Here is a 26484-nt window from a genome sequence, read left to right on the forward strand (position 1 = left end):
GCAGGATGGGGAAGTTTAGAAATTTGAAGGAAATCATCTAGATTCTTATGGGCCAGGTTCTTAGCTGCGTTCTTGAATTCATTACTATGGTTTATAAAGATGTCAATAGGTGGAAAGTCGGAGATAGAAAATACAGCTTTATAAGATATCGTTCGATATCCAGAAATAACTCGTAGCAGCATTCTCCTTTGAATTTTCCTCAAGAGCCGACTATTTATTTTTTTCTTCAGAGCAGTACCCCAGACTCGAGAACCGTAACAAATAAATGGTACAATACCTTGTTTGTAAATGAGGGATGAGACATTTGATTTGAGACCAAAACTCTTTCTGGCAACTCTACTAAGGCCAAATAGAATTTTTTCACATTTATTTGAAAGATGTAAAATATGTTGCTTCCAAGAGAATTTACTGTCAAGAACAATTCCAAGATATTTTAATTTCCTCACATAACAAAGATGAATTCTATTAAGGGTGAGGTTACTATTACGAACGTGGTTCTCTCTCCGCTCCAAGAACATTACTTTTGACTGGACGGCGTTGAACTCTAATTTATGGTTCTTTGCCCAGTTCGATACAAAATCAAGAGTAATCTGTGCTTGTCTGCTTGTAATTTGAAATGATTTTCCCTGAAAACAAAGAAGCAAGTCATCAGCAAAAGCAATCGTTTCACAAGAAGAGAAAGCTGTGATTTTTTCCAATAAATCATTTATAATAATATTCCAGAGAAAAGGCCCAGAAACAGATCCCTGAGGAAACCCTCTGTGTAAAACCCTCTCCTTTGAGGAGTGACCTAAGGACAAGCTTGCAGTTCTATCCTTCAAGAAGCTAGAAATGATGGCAAATAAATTGCCAGGGATGTTTGCTCCTTTTAATAGATCTATAATAGCAGGCCACCAAACATTATCAAAAGCACCTTTAATATCCAAGAAAACCAGGATTGTATGAAGGTTTTTCTTTTTTCCGTTTAAAACAAATTTATTGAGGTTCAACAAAGCATCTTCAGTGCACTTTTGAGGCATAAAACCAAACTGATTTTTATTGAAATAGTTATCTTTGTGCAAACGCCAAACTAATCTGTTAACAATAAGTCTTTCAAAACATTTACCCAAAGTTGACAGTAAACTGATACACCTTAGGTTGTCTAAATGCGGGATACGGACATCTTTATTTTTGGGAATCAGAATAACTCTAGCTTTCTTCCAACAGCGGGGGAAAATCTTGAGACGAAGACATGAATTAAAAACTTTTAAGAAAAGATCGGGGTGCATTTCGTGTAATTTCTTGATAACTTCGTAAGGTATAGAGTCCGGACCAGGAGACTTTTTTAATTTCAATTTACTAATAACAGAATCAATTTCGTGGATTGTAAAAGGTGGATCATTCGCTACGTTAGTATTTAAAAGAGCGTCGTGTCGTATTTTCTTATGACAATCCTCGTCATCATTCTCATTATCCTCAGGAAAAGAATGGGAAAGAACAGCATTTATTATCTCTTCAAAAGAATTACTTACGGTTCCACATGGAAGAGCTATTCCACTGAGTTCAACTCTTTTCTGAAACTTCTGTTTTATTCCAAAGGTATAAATTTTTTTCCACACATTAGTTTCATTAATTTTATCTAAAAATTTCTTCCATGAGCTTATTTTCGCATCCAAAAGTTTTAAATTATATTTATTCCTTAATTCTTTGTATTTATTCTTATAAATTTCTTTCAAAGTGATATTTTTATATTTCTGGAATCTCCGTCTTGCAGCATTAACATTCTTTCTCATGCAATCGATTTCTGTTGTCCACCAGGGAACACTGTGCATTTTTTTCTTTTTAATCGGGATGGACATTTTACAATACTTTTGGATAATGGAAATGAGCTCATCTGTGAGATCATGCAGAGTTTCTGGATCTTGGCAGGAATCAATGAGATCACCGATACTTGACAGCAAATATTTCGATTTGTTGTAAAAGTGTTTCCAATTCGCTTTTTTAAGATGGAAAGTGCAACTGTCGCCTTCTTTTGATGGAGGATGTGGATCCAGTATTACTTCAAACTCAATTGATTTGTGGTCAGATAGAGAATCATAAGTAGGCTTAATGCCAACAAGAAACATCTTCCAGTAAATCCGTTCCAACAACAGTTACATCAATGTAACTAGAGCCTTGTGATCCACAAAATGTCGGACCGCAATCTTCATTGATGACAAAGAGATTATGAGCACTGATAAATTCTGTGAGTTTGATTCCTCTAGAGTCGGAAAGGGGACTGAACCATGTTTCAGATTTACTATTAGCATCCATAGACCAGACCAGCTTGTTTATGGGAACGTTGGAGAAGAGTTGGTTTATTTTTTGTAAGTCAGAATCAATATTCTTGGAGGGTTCGAAGTAGTACGAAACAAATAGATAAGAAATTCTGTTAATATTGAAATGCACTGTCACCATATTATAATCTAGATAATTTATATCCAGAAAAGCTGAAATATTTCTATTTCTGACTATAATAGCTGCTTTAATTGAAATCGATATTTAAGTAAATTAATATATGTAAAAGTAATTAAGTTCTAAAAATATTATTGGTAGTGAAAATTTTAAATTTCTAGAACATGAAGAAATGGGTTAAATTCCCTCTTTACAAATTTGAAAGAAATCAAGCTAAAGTGTTTAAATAAAAATGATATCAAGGAGTTACGAGCCTTCTTTCCTTATTTTTATGTTTTATTTTCCAACTTTTTAATAACTTAATGTTAATGGAAGCTCTAGTGAATTGTCCGTCAAACTTGAGTCATTTTTTTCAATATTACATTGTTTAGTAAAGTTATGCTGCTTTCTTTATGAATGTGAAACAAAAGGAATAAGAATGCAGCTTTCACATCGGTTTCATAATTAATATCAATCAAAAGTTAGCATTGGAATTTCTTTGTTTTAAAAGTTGATTTTCATGTGCAAAAGGGAGTTATGATTTAAATAATATTAATCCCAAAAACGCTCGAATAGAAAATGTCAGCGGGGAATCGGAAATTCTCAAAGACCTCCGCTCTTTCATAAAAATGGAAAATATTAATTAATGTAAGAAAGAGAGTTGTTTTATTTATTGACTGTACCTTTGATCATTTTTATCTATGATGGCAACGGATGGCAAAATGTAAAAGTTCTTGTGTTTATTTTAAGGATTAACTACTGATTACTTCATTTAACTTCTTTCTAGTTTAAAGAAATGCTTACTTAAATGAGCAAAAATATTTATCAGAATTCATTATTAAAAAGTAATTACTACAAGCATCACTTTTTGCCTCATAACATTTTTCGATATTATTAAGAAATAATATTAGAGTACGCATACTATAGGCAGACTAATCATCTTATTTTGTGCAAATTATATCTTTGTTCCTATTTGAATTCAAACTCTATCTTTGAGTTTTCTATTCTTAACAAAAAATGTGTTATAGAAAGTTAAATGTCTTAAGTTGTATCTTTGATCCTTATCCCATTTGGCCTGATTAGAAAGATTAGATTTCTTATTTTGAGGAAACATCATATTCTCAGATTGTGAGGAAGAGCAGTTAGTGCATACTATCGTTATTTGTCCAGAGTCATATGGCCTATTGCAAGCAATTTCCATTGCAATCTTCAAGACCATCGGAATGGTGGGAATTAAATATATTTTGGGAACCTGAAGTCATTTTTTTCTGTTTCTTTTTTGGACTGAAAGCTTCATTTTGAAAGAAAGGTTCATTTAAATATTTCTGAGTTTTACATTTCCTTCTATCTATAATTTTACAATGATATTGCGCAATATATCTTAATTATAAATGATTTATCTCTAGATTACTTTTAATCAACGTTTTTTTTCCTACGAGATTACTTTTCGATTTTTAGACTATTTTCAAACGATATATTTCCGAAAATCATGATGCATTTTCAGTCTTTTATGGAAAAATTATGAAACATTTCATGGAAAAAACCCTTTAGACTATTATTTGTTTTCTAGAATAATAAATATTTTATTTCATTTTATTTAAGACACACACGATCTTTTAATTCATGATATTGAATGGCAGATTGTTACCTAAAAATTCTAAAACAACTTTCCAGAAGTGTGTGTGTTTCCTGAAAATTAAAACTGTATACTCAACAACATGAATACGGAAGCTTAACACGTCATGTAATAATCAGCCGCTTTTCAGTTGGCTCTTACACTTATTTCACACCAGAGATAAAAAACACACACTTTTCTTAAAAGAAGAGAGATCTTTTGAATGTAATGTATAAACATACATTGGTTTGTTACATGTTACTACATATTCTTAAAGACTAGTTAAAAACATATGATAGTGATGACTTGTGCAATCTATTTATTTTTTGATAAAGATTTCAATCTGAAGTCAGAATCGATTTATGTGTATGATTCGTAGCTAATTCACAAAAATAGGCTTCATAGGGTTTCATATTTTTCCACACACACATACACACACAAAAAACACAGTGTGCATAGAAGAAAAGAATAAAACTGTTCTATAAACTTCGTTTGTGCTCGTTCTTCAAAAGAATAAGCCATAAATGCCTTAGATGCATTGCGTGTAAGATTATTTATTTTTCGATTAAGTGATAGCTAGTGCTTTAACCTGCCCTTTGATATTTAAAAAAATCCAGGAAAAAATGTATAACTTTTATTCTAAAATGAGATTATATTCGTTTAGAAAAGTTAGATGAACCTCTCATTTTGCACTGTGACGTAATAATTTGGCCTCTCTAAACTTCCACATCTTAACAAAGATGGATCAGACGTACCCCTATCCACGGTGTTTCGAACTTCCACCTCTAGCAACTTAATCCGAGTGAACTGAATGAGATCAATAATGTCATGAATAATGAAGAACTGTACTGCAATATTTTACATTTGAATTGTTATTACATAAAAAAACTCAACCAGATAGCTTCAGTGGTGTCCTTACGTTTCAAAATTAACAATAGATTGCTCTTTAAATTCATGAGGTAATAAGCTAAAATTCTCAAGAGAAAATATGAGCAAAACGCGTATTCTCTAGATAGAAATGATTTTGAAAAGAAATAAAGAAAAGAAAATCACTTAAGTTTCAGAAATAACTTAAAGAAGATTATCATTTTACAAATGCAAGGTGTTATTTTGTTTCCCTTTCCACTTTTTTCCCATTCTCAGATTCTCTAACAGTATCCCGTTATTTTTTATACAATATCTGTTGTATTCTAAATTATACTGCATTTTTGGAGTTCAATATGTTAATAAAATCTTGTGTAATATAGAAATCAATATTATGCTATTGATTGACTTACACAAAAATAGCACTTTTCTATTATTAAAAAAATGTAATGCAGGATTTGGGAAAAAATATAATGTAGGAACGTTAACCTAAAACTTGAGCAGAGCCTTCGGAAAATTGGTATGTTTTCTGTAAATTAAAACTGGGTAACTAACTAGAAAAATGCCAGTATAAAGCTCGGGGGAGAATTTATTCAGGTCTTTGAATAGTCCATTCCTTTTACTCCCTAGTAATGATCGAAAGTGGGCAGAATTTCCTTTATTCGGGTCACGTAAGAGAGATTAGCACGCCTCTCTCAATTTTCATTTTTCATTCTGAACTCCTTCATCTCACTTTGTTGTTTCCGCTCTACTAAACGGTGGCCCCTGTCAGACAGCTAATGTCTTTTCTTAGCGACATCTTTTTCTAGACGAATCACAACGAGAGTTGTCCATTTCTAACTGTTACAAATCTTGCTGGTTCTCATTTTTCATTGTTAGCTAGCTTCTATGTGATTCCTCTAATCGATCCGCGCTTTGACATATCAAATGAATAGAAACTGTGCAACCGGAAAGTTACAACAGAAGTATTTTTCTCATAGGTAAGAAAAAAATAGTAATGAACATATAAACAGTAGTAAATATGGAAGTGAATGATTTGCGTGGAAAAATAAGTATTTATGAATTCATTGGAAGATGCTTCTTCCTAATATCTCCAGATTTCTTATCGGTAAAGTTTGATTTAAATAACTCGATACGATTCATGGCAGTTGGAGTTATCAAATGCATATATATAATGTTTTCGGAAAATGAAGTCTCCTGGCATTTTATCTAACAATCTATTATAACAAATGAAGGATATTAATAATAATAATAATAATGATAATTGATTGATATAAAATGAATTCTTTACAGAATTTAATCTGTCTGATTGGATTACATATGAGAATATTTGACCCAAGGACTACATGGCGAGTCAAAGTATTTCAGAATTAATTTGAGATGAAATTTTGTAACTTTATTCCAGATGAAAGTATGAATTTTGTTTTCAAAATGTCAAATGATAATCAATGCGAAATAGTTTAACATATCAGATGTTTACAAAAAATTCGATAAGAAATCTGAGTACCTCGACATTTTATCCAAAGGTAAGAATAAATTGGTTCGTTAAAATCATAGGAAAAAGAACTGAAATACAACAATAACATAAAATATTTGCCTGACCATGCGCCTTCAGATTTCTATTCATTTATTTCAAAGCAGAACTCCTTAAATAGTAACAGTTTTAATAATTCTGATGATGTAAAATATCATTTAATTCAGTTTTTTTGCTGACAAAACACAGAAGTTTTAAAAACATGAACAGGATTTTTCAGATAGAAATAATATTTGATATGTTTTTTTTATTAGAGTAAGACCTCTCAGCTTCCAACCTTTTAACAATCGAAGGAAGTTGGAGAGCCCATGTTGTTAGTAATAGCCAAGTGGCATCTTGAAATTGTTTCACCATTCTTTTGCCTCGACCATTTGGCTCTTTTGGGCTCCTTGCTGAACATTCTGGATTGAATTCCTTTATTAGGATTGGTTTATCCAATAATAGGTTGATATAGTAATGACTTCTAATGCAGATTACAAATTTGTTAGTGGAGTGCAGTATGCATTAATAAACTATAGATTCAACATTACTAAACAGACATTTTTAAAACATGATATTGTTAAAAATTATTTTTGGAATATATTTCAAATGCTTTTTCATGACGATAATAACTCCAGGATTAAAATTCGGGTACAAATCTTAGACGAAAGGAATTTCAATGAATGACCAGAAACAAAACAGGATTGTGAAATAGATATGACATCCATATTTTTGTTGTTAAGATTTCAAAATGAGAATGTATCAGCTCATGAACCCGCAGCTCATTTTAAATTGATTCTGATTACTGGAGAGAAAATATCAGTCTATTCTTTTTTCACATTCATTCAATTTCTCATCAAAAAAAAAGTCTCAAAAACTTTACTTTTAATTTACTACTCACTGTCCATTTTTAGAGAGATTTTTCTTTTAGTGTTTTGCAGTGAACGCGAAGTTCTCATTTACAAGTTTTCTTACCCTAATGTTCATCTTGTTTACATTCATTTCAAATGACAATATCCTTTTTATTAATTCTTCGATAAGTGCCGATATTTATGACAATTGTAGCACTGTGTAGGTTGTAATTGCTTGAAATTCATTTCATACTATCCTGTACTTGCTTTATTTATTTTTTTTTTATTTTATCAAAGGAATTTTGAGCCAACTTACATTTTTATTTGTGTTCATGAAATAATCTTTTAATGTCTCATACTTTCTGTGTCTCATTCTACTTTTTTAATTATGTATGGCTACCTCAAAGTTAAATTTTTCCTGAAATCTATATGATATGATTTTGGCTTTATTCTTTACAGGTCTTTTAATTTCATTTTCATGTTTTATTCTTCATCACTCTCCGATTCTTTAATTAGGTTTCCTTTATTCGCATCCATCAAATTCCCGTTTAGCAGGATCAGTTATTAACTGAAATTTGAAACATGTTATTGTTTTAGGATAAATTAAAGATCCTTTTCCTTTTTTATATATTTTCGCTTCTAACTTTCGCCGCATCAGCATAAGATTTGCATGTTCCAAAAGATTGTTATTGCTTTTAAGTAAATATCACCTTCTATTCAGATATTTGGCTCATCGAGGAGCTTTTGTTGTTTCAAAATTATATTTTTGAACTTGGGGAGCAAGCAGCCCTCTCTGGGGGCAAGAAATTAAAGTTTTTCTTATTAAAATCTTCATCGTTTTGAAAGGGAATGTAGAAAGCTGTATTTCAAAAAAATCTGATAATTCAAGTACCATCTTTATCTGATTATACAGGGTGTCTCAAAAACCTTGACAGCGGCTTTTATTCCTTAAATATTGATCACAGACATATACTGCCAATTACAAAGTTGCGTAAAAAAAGGTGCAAAATGTTATGAAATCGATTAAAATTTTCAGGAGATTAAACTTTAAAAAATACAAAATTTAAATTTTTATACATAGACCCCGTACAAAAAAAATGTGCCCCATTCTCTAATAATGTTATGTACAAAATTTCAGAATTTTATCATGAAAACTCTCAAAGATATGTTAAAACAAAGTTAGTGAAGGGTCAATCACAAATTAAAATGCAAATCTTTACAGCTTCAGTGCAGATAACGTGACGCTGGAATGCATCAAAAGTAAATAAAATATGCTTCATATCTTTAGTTTAAATACAAATCTTAAAATCTATGCTTCCTGAAAAATACTTTAAAATTTTATATCATGAATTACAGAATATAACTTAAAATTAGCCCAGTCAATGAACTTGTAAAAAAACTTATGTTATCTCTCCTTTAAGTAATCTTTCCTTATGTAAACTTTCCTTTATGTAATCTTTCCTTTAAGTTATTAATTTTACAAATTTTTAATACTTTTGAACCAATAAATAGTAAAATTATTATTTATTTATTCAATCATTACTTTCTTTGTTAATTTGTTTACGACCCCTAAAACACGAACATCCGACATAAATTTTTCTTTTTGCGAACTCATATCCAAGCATCGGAAAGTTGTTTAAGTCAGCATTTATGTAGTCCATATCTTTGAGACTTTTTTTAATAAAGTGCTGAAATTTTGTACATGATCTTATTAGAGGATGGGGCACATTTTACTCAATAAGAAATTTTTTTGTACGGGGTCAGTAAAAAAATTTAAATTTTGTATTTATTTAAGTTTAATCTCTTGAAAATTTTAATCGATTTCATAACATTTTGCACCTTTTTTTTACGCAACTTTTTAATTTACAGTATATGTCTATGATCAATATTTAACGAATAAAAGCCGCGGTCAAGGTTTTTGAGACACCTTGTATATATACAGAATGTGATAAAAAAAGAGTTGAAAAAGTGTTTATTTTCCTAAATATGCACCTACAAATATATTTTCAATTATTTATATATAATTTTTTTTCGGTCCCCATAGTGTAAAAGCGTGAGTTAGTAAAATCTTTCCGTTACTTTTATCTATTCACGCAAAAGGTTCCACGCAACTAGAAGTAGTATTATTGAAAAGAAATGAAGTGATATTAAGCTTTCCAATAGAATGGTATATTTCCAGTAATGAGGAACATTTTGAAATGTTGATGATTTATATTATATGTAATGGTAATGCTTAGTTTGCAGAAGAATACTAACGCCATTTCCCGAGTTCTCAGCATCCTTCTAGAAAAAGAATTTATAGAACGGCTTTGTGATTGTAAATTACAATCTTATTTCCCCGGGAAGGGCAAGGCTCTATACAATCAATGCAGATATTGACATTTTGTTTTATTTATTTTTCAAGCTACTGTCATATTCATATTTGTTGGTAATTTGAGCGAACTACGAACAATCAGTTGAGAACTCATCATTCCAAAAAAAGACAAATACAGAGAATATTTCAAAAGAATTTCTGGTATCAATAGAACTGGTATCCATTTATAAAGTGCTGTTATAAAACAAATTGAAAAAAAGTCATACAGAAGCGGAAGGAAAAACTTGTGTATTTCAAGAGTATATATTTTAAACTGAGAACGAGTCCGAATAACTAACAATTGTTTTCCTTTCTCCTGGTACTGCGAGCTTAATTTTAAAGAAAAGAAAAGCTTAATTTAAACAAATTACCAAAATCACCTGAAGGTGATGTAACAAGTTAACTTTATAGAAATACGGAATATATCTCCTTATCATGAATTATTCTTAACAGGTAATGATGGGAAGCTTAATTCAAACTTCATTTTTTTATTTGACCATTAGCAATCCGAATTGCTACAACTCGAATTAATTCGTCAGCTCCTGGATGAGTCTGAATAATTTTTCTAGAGTCCAGAAACCAGCAGGATATCTCTCATCTTTGTTATTTGATTGGAAATTCGGCATTTGAATTGTCTTTTTATTTCGTGGTAGCATGGGTGATAAATACTATCGATTCCGTGCTTTCCAGAAGCTCTGATATATACATTTTTTGTAATACCCCCTTACACGAATATGAAACATTGGAAAATCACAATCGTTCACAAGTTCAAGATGAAAATCTTTTGTCTGGAAAAAACAAAAATTTCAATCCACGCTTTGTTGGTTTTGAGCCTTGTTTTATGTTATATTTTATTATGAATGGTCCCGCATAATTCTGACCAGTAGAATAAACCGAAAGGGTTTAAAGAAACTCAGACTTTTCATAAGTTACTCACTAATTGTTAGACTTTGGTTCATCGAAAATGGATGCAGCTGTCACATTGATGTACGACTTTTAGAACAAGCTTATAATCTAAAGTTTTTGTCGAAGAACTTCTCATGACAAAATTAGTTCAGCATGAAGAGTCACGTGGAATTTTCTTTATAAGCTGGGAGCTTATTTTGTTATATCTAGGGGATAGAACTCCAAGAAACTTTTGAAATATTAGTGATTAGTTTTGCAAATGTCCTTCGACCCGTAGTCCTATAAAAAGATTAGGAAATATTAATTTTCAGAAGGAAATGGTATATTTTTCTTTTATAGGTTGAATTTCTTTCGCAAAACAAGAATAATTAGCACAAAGGTGCGAAGAAATATCTGCATTTTGCCAATGCAATTGATTATTCGAATTGAAAATTGAATTAAGTATTCAACTCAGTTATCAATGAATCTTTGAAAGCAAGTTAAGATACTTATTATTTTATTTAGTGTCGATAAGACCACAAATTATATTTTTATTCAACTCTTGAATGTGAATATCGGATCAGACCTTTGTTTTAATTGCACTGGAGGATCGCTTTCATTTGGGGGATACTAGCTTCTCCCGCCCCTTCCTTAGCTCCTCCCTGGAGGGATGATTTGCTACATCTTTTAGGACTTCATCTTTTGAAAACATTTTCATTTTATTCTTTCGATTTCATGATTAATATTGGCGAATTCGTCACTGATTTTGTTTCGATTATCCACCGCGCTCAATTATGTTTTAATATATTTCACTTCAGACATTTTTTAACTGTATATAAATAAGTTTGGTTTCATCCCCCCCTCCCTTTTGATGTACACTTGATTGAGATTTTTCAAAACTTTTATTGTGCGATTTGTATTTTGCATAAATACTGGACTCTGTACTCGGTGGTCGGAATTTTTGGGATGGAAAAACCTTAAACTTCATCTGGGTATTGGCTCTATACTGTGTAATAATAGAATCCTATTACATCAACTATATGGACAAATCTTAAATATTTAAGTAATTTTAGTCAACCTATAAAAATTTTTAATTCAACTTAGAAACTCTTTCAATGGAATGCAGGACTCGCTTTAAAAGAAATTATCGACGATTCCGTAACTGGTAAATTAATTAATAAAATTACTAAATTAAAAGTCAAAGTTAAAGCAAAAATTGAAAATATACTAAACCTGTTCTTTTATATGGCTCTCTCTTAAGCCTCAAAGTTGCATGAGATGGAGACCTGGAAAGCCAAAAATGACTTAATTAATTTTTTTATTAATATTATTTTGGCATAGAGAAGGAGAAAAATGAAAAATGTGATGTTAGATGAATGGGATAGGTAGGAGGCGCCATTAAATTCACTACTTATAGAATAGGAATGATACACTTGCGAACTTGATCTGCTCTTCTTTCTTTTTGTATAGCTGTAATCTAATTTGGTTTAATACATGCATTTTAAATTTATATATAGATAGACAGTGCTAAATTTAAACTTATCTAAAGTTGTATTTAATCGCGGATTAGTGAACGCTTCAAATGCTTACCAACACTACCGGTTGGTCGAGTTTAACCTAGTGCTTTTCCAGATTTGTACAATCACTCGCCCGAGAGACATACATTCAACATGTCATTTTCTTCTCACAATAGAGGGTTGAGTAGTTTTACGAAAGAAGGACTTTATTCTCACTGGTGTGTGCTGAGCATCTATGTATATAACATCTAACTATTTCCACTGTTCGGGCAATGCATCTGAACTCTTCATACGGCTTAATAAACTCTCACTGGAGGAATGGAGGTCTGGTGTTGACCTGAGCTGGGTGAGTGACGCTCACTCATTGACTAGTGCTACTTGCGCTCACTTCGTAGGTTTCCTGGAGCTTAATTTACCTTTGGCTGGAAAACTACCGAACATTTAGAGGAATGACAGAGAATGCCTGTTTCTCGTTCTGATAAAAGATGATTGATCGTTGAGGGCTATTTTTTTTATGAAATAATCATCTTTTTTCCATGACAAAACTAATTAAGCCTCTTAAAGAAGGCGAGAAACATCTTAGAAATTTTACCTCCTGATTCGTTGTTCAGTTGTCTGCCTTTTTTTTTCCTCCATTGCTTTCACATGATTTTAAATATGAATAATACTATTGAAATTTTCGAAGCATCAAAAGTAAAACCCTCATCTGTGTATAATAGATATCAAAATCGAAAATATCGTAGTATCCTTAAGAATGTAATTAGGTTTAATGAAAAATCTGGAAAGCGTAAAGAATATTTGGAAACAACAGTATTCTCTCCAGAATCACTCATTATTGTAAATCAGATGAAGATAAGTTCGACGTCTCGAAGCGTGTAGCAAAAATGACACGGAGAGTTTGTGAGACTGATGAAGCCGTCTCAAAAATATATCAAGACGAAATATCGCCTCTTTTTGAAAGTGAATATGGATTTTTGACAGATATGAATCGTTGAAAAATATATATATTTAAGTACCATTCCTGTTTAAAAAAATATTTACTTTAAGATAGTCAATAAATATTTCGATTGCAGAAAATGTTTCCAATATAGAAATTATAATGTAAATTGAATAACTGTATATAAATGCTTATAATAATTTGAAAAATACTCCTTTCAGTGGAAAGTGGAACACTTTTTTTTCTAAATGTAAGACAAGCAATGTTAAATGATCATCAATATTCGGAATTTGTAACAATCAAAATAAAATGATTGATAGTTCCGACTTAAAGCACCCAATGTATTCCAGTGGAGAGGGAAATCTCATTTCATTTTGCATCTATGTCATTTAAAATCAGATATTTCATGCAAAATGAAAATATGTATACATTATTAAAAATTTACAAACAAGGAAAAATATGAAAGATGGTTATCTGTTTAAGAAATAACATATAAATTTGTTTAATTCCCCTATTGATTTGTGAATATATATTTTAAATAGACGCTCTTTTTAAAAGGAAGTTATTTCATATGAATAAAAATGACTAGTTTGTTTTCCTTCTTAACATCCAAACATTACAAATATATGCGAAATTTTAACTAGAATGCTTCAACTGTCTTATTTAGAAATGCCTTATACCTTTTTTAATGTGTCATTATATTTAAAAAATTGATTTTCATTTTGAAATAAATACTTTTTTACCAAAATTTTTAACAATATATTTTCGTTGATGTAAATATAACTTTTCCTTTAGTATAACTTGGTCGGTTTGTATATTATATCATGCAAGTTTGTAACTTACACTAAATATTGAAAAAAATAATGTAATTACTTTGATGATTGAAATGCAGTCAAAAAGAATTTGAAATATTCTTTGAAAAGTTGGCACTAAAAATTGTAGATATAACAAATTTTAGAATAACAAATATTTATAATTGGGACAAATATAAAAGTACCAAAATATGAATCCCAATAGCTTTCAATATATCACTTTAGCAGAGTAAAATTTCTTTAGTATTTGTCTGAATAAGACTGATAATGAAAAAAGAATTGAATTTAAAAAAAAAGATATGCATAACTGAATTTTCTCGAAAATGAGATTCCGCTAAACATTAGGCACATATAAACTATTAAATATTAACTTTTTTTCATTACTTCAGAAAAGAGAGAGAGAGAGAGAGCTAGGACCTCAATGATTTAGGAAGTTAAGCATTTTCATATTTACATAAATAGCAGTAATAATAGTAAGAGGCAAAATAAATTCAATTATTATCTTTTCAAAATATAATTGCTTACGTTATGGAGAATCATGTATGATTGATGTTATATCTATTTGCAGCAACTAAATAATAGATTTTTGGAATTCTACATTTTTTGAGTAATGCATTACTTTGCCCCCCCCCCAAAAAAAAACAACTCTACTGTACATTTTATCAAATAATGCATCACTTTGATAAAAGAAACAAACAAACAAAAACTACTGTCCATTTTAGGAAGAATATTTTTTAAACAAGTATTATAAATCTTATGAATTCTAATCACGGAATCAATAGTGCTGTTACGCCAAAAAATGCCTTATATTTCTGATATATAATGCATATTTCATGAAAAAAAATCTCAAAGAGTTAATGAAAATAGAGATCTAAAGAGGACATTCTCAAGTACGAAATTTGAATATGCGTTAGATACAATACCGAATTTTAAATAGAATAATGAATTTTTGAGCTATGACAGTACATATGTTCTGGCTTTAAATCCTGGGGTCAATGATACAACCATATAAATTAGTAAAAAAAATCTAACTAAATTGTCAGTAATTAGAATTATTAGTGCATTCCACACAATGATAATTCGCTAAAGCGTCGTTCTTCACAAGTTTGTACCTTAAGAAGGGTTCTAAATATTTTCAAAAGAAAAATAGTTTGTTGTTTTAGAAATGCATGATTTAAAAAGCATATTTTTAAAACAGCAGAAATCAGACAAGTTTGCCGTATTTAAATCACTATGCATTTTGTAATGAACAGAAAAATAATGTTTAATGAAGTAGAGTAATAATAATCACTTTTGTAATAAAGAAGCAATATAATTTGTTTATAGTTTATTTTTAAAAATTGAATAAACTTTTTGAGAAACATACTTTAAAGTAGAATGAAACACAACTTATTAAAATTACGTGACTAGTTTAATCAAGGAAAAGATATCGCCAATTTCTTTCAGCTCAAAAAAGATAATATTCTTTGATTTTCGTATTCATATAAAGTTTGGTATTTTAAGAACGGTATCAGTTAATTGACTCTTTTTTCCTCAACTAGCCTTAGTTTTTGTTCTGTTTGAATCAACATTTGGATGCCTTTAATATCTCTTTATTGTTTTGTTTTCTTCGAACCTGTTTCATTTTCAATTCATAAGGATTAGTAGTTTTTAAAGCCAATTTTTGGGCGAGATAATAGTTCTTTTGGTTTACTTATGCAATGATTAAGTTCATGCAATGATCTGAAGTCTAATTTAAGGAACTTTTCAACAAAATCCAAATTATTCATCTAACCCTATTTTCAAATACTTTGAAAATAAGGTTAATAATAATAATAAAATAGCTAACCTCATTTTATTTAATAAAATTATCATAACGAATTGAAGTAAACAAATTACCACTATTAGGATACAGGATGTTTTGCTACTTGCTTTTGATAGGAAGGTGCATAATTGAAATGATGGCTTAAGGATTATTTTTCTATTTAGAGTAAAATGACATTTCAGATACGAATAAACTTCAGAGATTTTTAATATTTTCTCATTAAATTTTTTAAAGAATTAAACAGCTCTCTCATTTTTAATATTATTTATAAGATTACTGTCCTATTTTAACAAGAATGTTTATTATTTTGCAAAAAAATTGAATTTAATGCAACTTGTTTGAGCAACTTCAATGTAAAAAAATCATTCATTAGCATATTTCCAGCATTGATTTCTAAAAAATATATATTTTAAAAAATATATTCAATTAGTCATTAATCTAAAAATTTCTTAACATTTTCAATAAAATTCATTTATGGTAACGGAATAATTTTTAAGAGCGCAATAATAATAATAAAAAAAACGTTTCAAGAAAGATGTTCATAGAGCATCATGAGTATATAAAACGATGAGTTGCATAATATATGCTTTGATAATATAATGTGAACGTTTGTTTTTGGTTAATCAAGAAAAAAAATTGAAATTTACAGAATTCTCTCGTTTGATTTTTGTTTTTTAACAAATACTTAATTATTTATTCTAATGAATTGAAAGGCCAGTATATATTTTTTAAATAATTAAAAAGTATGTATATTTTAAATTTCTGTTAATATTCGCATCAATTTTAACGGAGAAATTTGCAAAGACTTGAGGCGAAGTTGCACACGAGTTCTTATCTGATTAGTTGAGATCCCACACAATTTACACAGGCTTTGAAATGATGTTCGATTATTATTTTGCAAGAACTGCATTGATTTTGTTATTTTTCAGTAGTTATAATGAATCAAATATTTTATTTAATTCTTTGTAATTTTGTAAATATTTATAACCGTGAAATGGATAGTTTTGCAGAAGTTTTCAACACAATTTAGATAATGATAGATAATAAAATAGTACTTTCATCTCTCAATTCATTAAAATGATAGAAAGGAAAATATGAAATCCATGATTTATATTTATATTTAAATGTAAATCTTCAAAATCACGTTGGGCACTAATCAATTTAAGAATGTAATATCCATACATATTAATTGATTTATACATTAATATAGCATTTCCTGCGATGACGGTATGAAATAGACTTTCTTTCAAATGTTTAACCACTTAAACAACTGATGTCAATTTTTTCATAGTTTTCCACTTATTAAGTATGTAATACACACGAGAAGACAGTCGTAATGTTGATGAACTTTCAAAATAAGTGAAAGAACTAAATAATATTGATATTCATTCAAACTTGAATTGCGAATAGATAACAGTCATCTCATTTCTTGCTGCTGTGAGCTTAATTATTTAAAAGTAAGAAACTACAATAAAACCTCAATAAATCGCACCCGGGTTGGTTACCCCTCCGTCGAATCGTCGTTTTCCCCGACACACAATAATATAAAATAACCCTCCATTGCCAAATTTAATTCTTCTCTGGATAACTCGTCATCCTCAAAATGGTCAAAAGCATCTCCATTTTGCATGCCATCGTGTTGTCTTTTGTGCAACGTTCTTTCCTTTAAGACAGCCAAGCCTTTACGGGGAATTTTCGATCACATTATTACTTCAACAAAACATCTGTAGATCCCGAATGTTGTTAAGCATTCCTTTCCATCGAACACCCGTTTTTTAAATTTGGGTTCTTGGAAATTCTCAGCGCAAGTGTATCATATTTCTCACTGCTAATCATTCAAAGCATACTTCCGGCTGCGGGAGTGCAAACGATTTTTTGACAGTTTCCTGAATGTGACTTCATTTCATGGCGAGTAAACACCGCTATAAGGGCTGTTTTCGCTTGCAATTTCGTGGTTTGATTCCGTTTTTAACATGCCAGGGAAACGAAAACTGAAGTCGTTATCACTTGAAGGGAGGGGGGGGGGACTTAATTTCATTTTTTGAAAATTCAAATGTTTTGAAGAAACTTTTGTCAAAGAACATCATGTTCACAGGATTGCATTAAATGATATTTTTCCAAGGAAAAAAATCATTCAAGAAGCTGACTGCAAAGACGAAAGAAAGCGAATGAGAAAATCGTAGTCTGACGAGATCGAGGAACTTTTAGTTCGATGGCTAAGACATGTCAGAACCCAAAATATGCCGCTTTCTATCATGATTCTCAAAGAAAAAGCCATAATATTGTTGAGGAGTTGAGCATTAAAGATTTCGGCGGTAAAAATAGTTGATTGGAACATTTCAAACACAAATAGTGCCTCTCTTTTTAAGCGAGTGGCGGAGAAAAGCATCTTTAGACGAATATGCTAAAGAAGACTGAAAGAACAGCGCTCTCAAGGACATTTTACTAGATTTGATGAATCAGGTGTTTTTAATTTTGATGAAACTGGCTTATTTTGTCGTTTTTTTGCACTCTAAGACTATTATTTCAATCTGAAAAGTGCATATTCCCAGAATGGCAGCAAATTTCATGTCGCAAATGTTAATAATGTAAAAGCACTTTGTTGAAAAAATCTTTAAGTCATAGTTTCATATAATATTTAATTTTTAGAAGCCATAAATCCTGTCGAATCATCTGGCCACCAAAGGTGGCTAGCTTGAAATATGGATAGCATCGTTTGTGGTAAAACTGCCTAATTTTATTGATTAAGTGTTTTTAGAGCACCGTCTTTTTTTAACTATTTTTTTATTTTCTATGAGTTTTATCCTCTGAAGACGTAGCAGAGTTCAAGTTGTGAAATATTTTCTCTCCAGTCAATCACTTTGCGACAAAAACTATAATATTTCCTAAAACGTCTTTTAAGGCCTTATAGATAAATGTGTATTAAAAAGATGATAAATTGGAAAAATATAGATAAAATGTTATATATAAAAATCAGTGCCTAATTCTAAATAAAAAAAATATTTATTTTGAAGAACATTTCGAGCTTACAATAGCTCCAAGAAAAAAGTTTTTAAAATTAAATCGCCGCATTTAAGGAATGAAGACAGACGAATTCGGATTCCATAAAAGATTTCAATTTTATATAGAAGTGCATTCCAGAATAATAATTCCATGTATATCATATTTCCCAGATAAAAAGCTTTATTTAAAAATTCTTTTAACCAAAATATCAAGATATAGAATGCTGATTATTTTTCTTAAATAAGATTTAAGATTTTTTTTCCCAGTTTTGAAAATTTTTATCTAAGGCTTGTTAAAAAAAAATTAATTGGTGTGTCTAGTTGATAAAAAATCAATAATTCTTTTCGCTATTTAAAGAGCCCTCTCTCTCTCTGAATCTTGGGTAGAGCTAATAGTAAAATAATATAACATTGTGATATTCTTAAAGACGGCTTGAATGTTCCATGCACGACTTTTCTTTTCTTTTCTTTTATTTCTTTCTTTTTTTTTCAATACAATGAGGGAACACAAAGAGGGTAATCTGATTTGAAGATAAATTGCAGTTCATATTTTCTTGCTTCCGAGACTGCTACATTGCAGGTAAAAGATTCGTGTGGGAATTCATTTTTTCCGTCATTATCCCTTCAATATTTAATCGTCAAATGAGGGAATTTATTAAATTTTGATCTTCATAAAAAAAGAAGTGTTCTAAATTGTAGTGAAAGGATTTTATTTTGCTATTTGACAATTAGATATCGGTATGACTAGAGTGCAATAGTTTTCAGCAAATAGTGGATGAATTCTCACTTTTCTCTTTAAATATGTGGTGGCTTTTTCCATCACCTATAGAACTGTCGATAATACATGTTCAAAGGTAGTCTAATGCATCTGCTCCTCAAAGCTTAACTATTAAAATTGATATGACTTTTTTGGAATACAAGAAGGAACTGACAGAGAAAGAAGCTTTCTAGAAATTCTTTCTTATTTCGTAGTTGCCATGCAGCAAAATAAAATCTTCTGCATTTCTTCTTGGAGGTAAATTTCAGATATGCTATTTTTTTTTTTTTGTCTCTTTTTTCATAATTTTTCATTAAACAAAAATCCGAAAGGGAAGACCCTATCTTTTTTTAATTTCAGATTTTCAAAAAGAAGATTTAAATATTATATTAAATTGTTAGTTTAAAAAAGATATTAAAAAAATCTTTATATTTTTTCATGCCAATGATATGCAATTGTTAAGCAATTATTGTATACATTTCAGATAAAAGGAATTTTCTTAACAAATGACAATTTTTGTTTCCTTTTTTTAATATTACATTTTCGGTTCTAAAATGTTAGTTATTTGAGACCTTCATATTCTGAAATGACCTATTAAAATTATTTGGATAGTAAATATGGGAAGCATTCTGAAGATTGAATAAATTTAACTGTCCAAAAATGAAACTCTCAGTAAGCTGCCAATAATTTTCAAAGGGTTTGTAACCAAGTGACAAACTTCGCTTAACTTTATTTTTTGATCAATTATAACATATGTATTTTTTTAATATAAAGAAAGAATACATTAAGAAGATCAATTTATTTAAGTTTGAAGTAGATCCCATTTTTCATAAAGTAATAAAGACATGGCTCACTATCGCAATTTGGTAGAGACGCTTAAGGTGAAGAGAGGTCACAATTGACTGTAGAGATAAAGATAATTTTAAGTTTCTTCAATTTTCATGTTTTAAAATTCTAAATGAAATTATTTTTTTTATTTCTTAGTCACTCTATTATTTTGATTGTTACCTTTTAAAAAGTGTCCAACTTATGGATCAACTTCTTTAAATAGCCGGAATGTTCGACAGATCTGGAGGAATATTAATATTTCCTCCTTTTGTTCGCGATTATTCTTACTTTTAAAAGAACTTCTAATTATCTCAGCTTTAGGAATTGAAAACAAACAAACTGTTAGTAAAAACTATTTACATACAGAAATATTTTGATATTCATTACTATTTAGGTGAGAATTCGGTACTAACTATTAAATTTTGACTAAGATGTAGTAACTTTATTTCAAATAAGTATTTCTTTACTTCACCAAAAATATTAAAGCAATAAGTCTAATTAAGTTTATATACTTTGGTGAACAATTCAAATTTGAAAAGTTCTTTGACATTTGATTTGATTGATTTTATTTCATATGATGTCCATTTAATTAGCTTCAATTTAATTTAATTAGCGTAAAATATTGTTCAATAGTCAAGTTTAATAATATATGGATAATTATTTTCATTTGTTTTGCTATAAGATTGATGAGAAAATTTGTTTTCCATATCAGTTCGCTATCAGTAGAAACCGAAGTATTTTCAATAAGTATATGTAGAGTAAATACATATTTTACACTGGGATTCTAAAATTACAAGGGAAACTTCAAGTGTTGGTTAGGCATACTGGAACAAGCAATATTTCAGTAGAACATGGAATGGAAAATATAAAAGGTGATTATAACAGAAGGCTGTTTCCTCGAAAATGAAAAGACAGCTCCACTAAATAGGGTGCATAGTAAATTTAATGAAAAATGAATTCACGAAAGCCCAACACATTTGCAGAAATAACATTGCACAATATGGAAGATACGAGGGCATAACATAAATAATAAACTTCTGAGGTATTTAAAATAAGTGAATCTTCAAAAGAATTGCCGCTAGGAACTATATACTCTTTGCATCATGCAGCTGCGTTGTTTTGCATTCTTAAATTTATATTCCACTTATCTTATGGCGCACATATTATTTGGTTTTCTGTTACTTAATTTACTGACTAAGAGCCCTTTGTAGAACTCCCTCTTAAAGTTGAAACACCATGCTCTGATTAATAATTTGATTTTGATCGTCTGATCTTTTTATTCCATGATTTTGAAATTACCATGTGCATCACAGATGCCAACTCCGAGGATTATTTTTTACAGTAAAATTATTGAGATCGGAAACATATTAAACTAACACATATAATTACTTTTTATCATCTCTAAGGAAACCGAGCTGTTTTTCTCTGTGCTCACAAAGCTCTGAGTCGTGAATATGTATATCCTTAAATGCCACAGATGGTTTCAAATCCAAAAGAAGACAGTCCATTTATTCTGATTCCAACGTCATTCACTCTTACATCAAAGTGAGCGCTGGATCGTTGTGTTGGTGAATAAACGGCATTTTAAGTAATGAAATAAAAGCTTGGGACGAAACAACGGAAAACGAATGTTTCAGAAGGACAACGAAGACGTCATTCTTATAATATAGAAATGCATATAAAATGAAGCCATGATAGGATTGAAAGAAATGGCTCAATATATAATTACTGTTCCACCTTCATGCTCTTTATGATACCATTTAATTATATTTTGGAGTCAATGAATTTTACCTTATAAGATAATTGAGCCAGGAGTTGTTAATAATTAGAATAAGTTAATAATCGTTGTTAATAATTAGAATAAGTTAATAATCGTTGTTAATAATTAGAATTGTTGTTAATAATTAGATAAAAACGCATAAGGAAATAAAAATGAATTTTATATTATTATCTGGAGAAAATTATTCCTCATTAATGTTAAAACATATGCCGTTCGATTATAAATTGGTTCTTAATTCTTAACAGTAATACCATTTAGTGATGAATGGTGTCAATAAGCTGGTTACTAAAGGAGTTTACTTACACTTCCCTGAAAAAAGCAAAATATTTTTGTATATTTTTACTTTTTGATGTTTCATTAGTGGTAACGCTTTTTTCAGTTCTCACAATGAGTTTTAATGATAGAGAATTTAATTTTTCTATTTTCATACGGAATTCATTTGCTATTAAAGATGAAATACAAACTGCTACTGCATATGATAATATTTTGAATGTAATACAGATTATTGTTACAGATTAAAAAAAAAATATGACAAGGCAATTCAGTCGATTGGCACATTTACAAATGAATGTTACGGTGAAGTGAAAATTGAGAAAGTAGTCAAAACAAAATGGAAAAAGCATGAACCGCTGATAGAAATGAAGGGCATTTCGATTATATTATATTTTTTTTATTTGTAATTGTGATCAGGAATTTTCTTTTTTTCCTGTTGTTTATTGTGTATTAAATTCGTTTTCAACGCTTCACATTTTTAAGATTTTGTTTTAACTTACAAATTTTTCATAAGCAATGACACTATAATTTTTAGCCTATTTTAAAAAGTAGAGTGATTCACTGTTTTTAAACCCTTCTTTTATTCTTTAAAATGCATCGTTATTAATTTATGTAAGCATGTGGAATATTGTTATCAAATTCATCATTAGATGGCGTCTTTCATTTACAATAAAAATTGAATTAAAATGAATCGATTAACAGGTAACTGAATTCTAGAAATATTAAAATAATGTGTATTCATCGACAAAGCACAGCCGTACAAAAAAGTTCAGAAATTTAGTGCATTAGGAAGTCAATAAAAATCGATTACGAAATTCCATCATCATAAACGTGGAAGAAGACAAATTAAATAAGAACCTCATTTAATTTATGAATACATCGATCTATTTCACTATGCTTGCTGTGACATCATAAACATATAATGTGACGCAAAGTGAATAAGACCGAATATTCGTGTCTAATGGAAACGTTTTGTACCTAATACTGTTTCAAACAAGTTGGGAAAAGAATAAGTTTCCTTTCAGAAATTAGATCAAGAAGTTTTCATTTCAGAAACTATACTTGACAAATCTTGATCTCAAAAATACTTAAATATATTTGGAATCCTATTAAAAAGTATAATGCCATTTAGAGAAATTTAATGAATCACAGAATATTATATTGCCCCAAATATTTGTAAATTACTACCTAGAATAACAATAAAAAGTGTCAAAAATTAAAAAGCTGCATTAAACATGAACGACAGAATTTTTTTGGCGATTTCATTGAAATGAGAGGTAGATGAGATCAAAACATGAGATGCTCAGCCTGGTGATGTGCCGAGATAAAGACTTCCGTTTCAATTAGGAAATGAATCGCATCAGAAATGAACCAAATCAGCCTCTATTACATATTCTTTTATCCAAAAAATACTCTTTTGTTCAGAGTCAGAGATTTTTGAAACTGATATTAATTGTGCTGGTTTCGAATTAGCAATAAGATTTTTCTCCAAACACTCTACTTCTTACGATTAATGGAGCCTAATTATAAAATATTTAAAACTTTTATAAAGAGTTATTCCTTGAACAGAGGAATTATCTGAAAAGGAAAAAATACTGTATTAATACTTGTTCAGACACAGAAAGTCTTTGACGAATGAAAAGTCAATACGTTGCCATAACTCTGGTCATGAAGATCAAGTTTCATAGACAGCAAAGGGAAATTTGTGTAAACTCAAAAATAGTTAATTATCAAGAAAATCAAATGATATATACTTGCTTATTATGCTTATGGCTAGAACGACCCACTCAGAAAATTTGTTAAGAATAAAATGACGTACTATAGAGAACGTGGTTTCTGGGGAAAGAAATGTAGAGAAAAGAAATGTGCTAAGCAAATCCTTAATCGAACGTGACAGAATCTTCTTGCCATCAGTGCAAGTACAGCTAAAGTGAATCAGTTTCATGATGTCACTTAATCATTGTAAAAGTTATTTCATTTAAATAAGGGGAACTTTGCATAGAATAGGTTAAGAGAAACTTAAAACTGGAATTTCTTTATGGTAGTCGAATCAGACAGCTCATAAACAATCCTCATTTAATGGGTTTCCTAAATGAGACAGAGCCCAAAACATGGATTTCTCAGACCGAGACATAATGAGAATATTAGACATAAATGAAATCGAGCCAAATTTGTTCTTAGTCTCAAGAGCTTTCCGGTCAATCCCGATAAACTTGTCACCGATCTTAGTTGTGATGCGCACACAAAGTTTTATTGTTCTCACAGTTATTCACACCATTCTTTGGGGTATCTTAGTATTAACGATGAACAAGGTGGTCGATTTGATCAGGAGAAAGAGACTAATTTAAAAACAAAGGAATTTTTCGAATAATTTTTTTTTTTACTTAATTCTTCTTATTTTTAAATAAGTTGTTGTAGATTTGAGGGATATTTATTTTGTCACAACTTTTGTTGAAGAAATTATTTTTCATTTAATGCCTCTATTCCAAGTCTAATTCAATGGGCTCACTTAATAGCACTATAGTCATATTTTACAAATCAAATCTGATTGATAAACGCTAAGGTGATATTTATTTCCTTCACACATAAAATGAGCTAAAAATCCCTTGTACCAAATTTTGAGTTGTTCTATGTTATTTACCTTGTTACTTTTTATAAAATTTTGCAATTTGTCTTTTACCATCTAAAATTTGTTGGCAAGTATTTTACTCTTAGAAATAATCATGATAATAAGTAAAAAATTGAAATAATAATTTGTGAAAATAAAAAGTATAATTTAAATGAAAATTTTTCACAGAATTTTATTTTGTTACTTTTAATGCATCGCAATGCATTATGAACCGTTGTTGTCACTCAATTCTACACATTTTTGTATATAAGACTTTCACTTGAATAAATTTTAATTGTATATTTTACTAAAGAAGTGATAAAAAATCAAAGTGACCACAATTAGGGAAGGACTTTGAAATTGATTTAAATATTTGAGAAAGCTAAACGAAAAACGAATAAGGTAACAAATTTTATCTGAATTTTTAAAAAATCTTACGAATATCACATTATAAGTGCTAAGTTTGATAAAAATAATAAATTCTGTAAGAAATTAAATTTGGATCAAATAAAATATTTTCAATTTTATAAGCAATTTTTATGGCAATTTTTCCAATATTTTTTAAGTTTAACTCTCAAATAAATGTTTGGAATATCAACCGAAAGATGAAAAGCGGCATTTTGAAGTAAATGCGTAGTAATTTAATAGGTATGCATATTGATTCTTTGCTTTTTATGAGTATTAATTTAAATGCACTTTGAAAAAAGGAAAGGATTTAAAAAAAACAACACTACGAAATGTCATCACTTTTATTTATCCTTTTTTTTTTATCTGTCGAGAAATAGAAAGAATTTTGTTGGAATTAATAATAACAAAAACAACGATCGATCCTAAGAATTAATCAATTTCCTAAAGAGAGAAAAATAATAATATGATGATTATCGCTTTGATAAAGCGGTTTCTCCTCGTGAAAATATTTTATGAAATAAATTAACCACTGCGGTTAGATTACACAAGAATTTTAATAACACATTTAAAAATAATAACTATCTGAGCGAAAATTTTTAAGGGGATTATTATGAAATCCTTTTTAATTTTTTGTTATTATCTAAAATTAATAAATGTGTCCTTCGTTTTCATGCATTAAATCAAATTGATAAAAAAAAGAGAGTAAATTTATAGATTTATAGACAGATAATGTGATCACCAATGTTTGGAATCCTTACTGTTTTTTCGTAGTAAATCGAATGGATGACAGGATGCTGAATACTTGTGCCCTGACACTTGTTTTAATAAGCAGGTTGTTTAGTTTAGTTATATTAAAGTTCCGTTTTAAAGCAACACTAGGGCTATTTTGGGACGGACCTCGTCATTTTGAACCTCGGTCAGATGACGAGGACGACACCTGAGCTTGCACCCCCCTCTCCACACCACAGCAGCGGGAGGACGTTTGGCCGGGATTTAATAAGCAGCAAACTCTTCCATTGGAATACAATATTCTAAATTAAACTATTGCGCTCAATAGCACAGCCGTTCCTTTGATCAAGGTAAAAGCTTTGAATCATGCTTTGAAGAACTAAGTTTTCATATCAAATCAATGAGCCCTGTTTTAGATAAAAAGCATATTCATTGCCACTATTCATTTCGTATTTCTACGTATCTTTGTCTAATGTAAGAATATCATGCAATAATGGGAAAACCAGATAAAGAATAATGTAGTAGCAGTAATAATA

At 29.7% G+C, this 26484-nt stretch overlaps 1 protein-coding gene across 3 annotated transcripts in view; it reads left to right on the plus strand.

The window, feature by feature from the left end:
* Nucleotides 1–26484, plus strand: part of LOC129958648 (transient-receptor-potential-like protein) — a 311546-nt gene that overhangs the window by 81952 nt on the left and 203110 nt on the right. The gene's annotated exons all lie outside the window — the stretch shown is intronic.

The sequence above is a fragment of the Argiope bruennichi genome, chromosome X1, assembly GCF_947563725.1.
Source record: "Argiope bruennichi chromosome X1, qqArgBrue1.1, whole genome shotgun sequence".
Taxonomy (NCBI): Eukaryota; Metazoa; Arthropoda; class Arachnida; order Araneae; family Araneidae; genus Argiope; species Argiope bruennichi.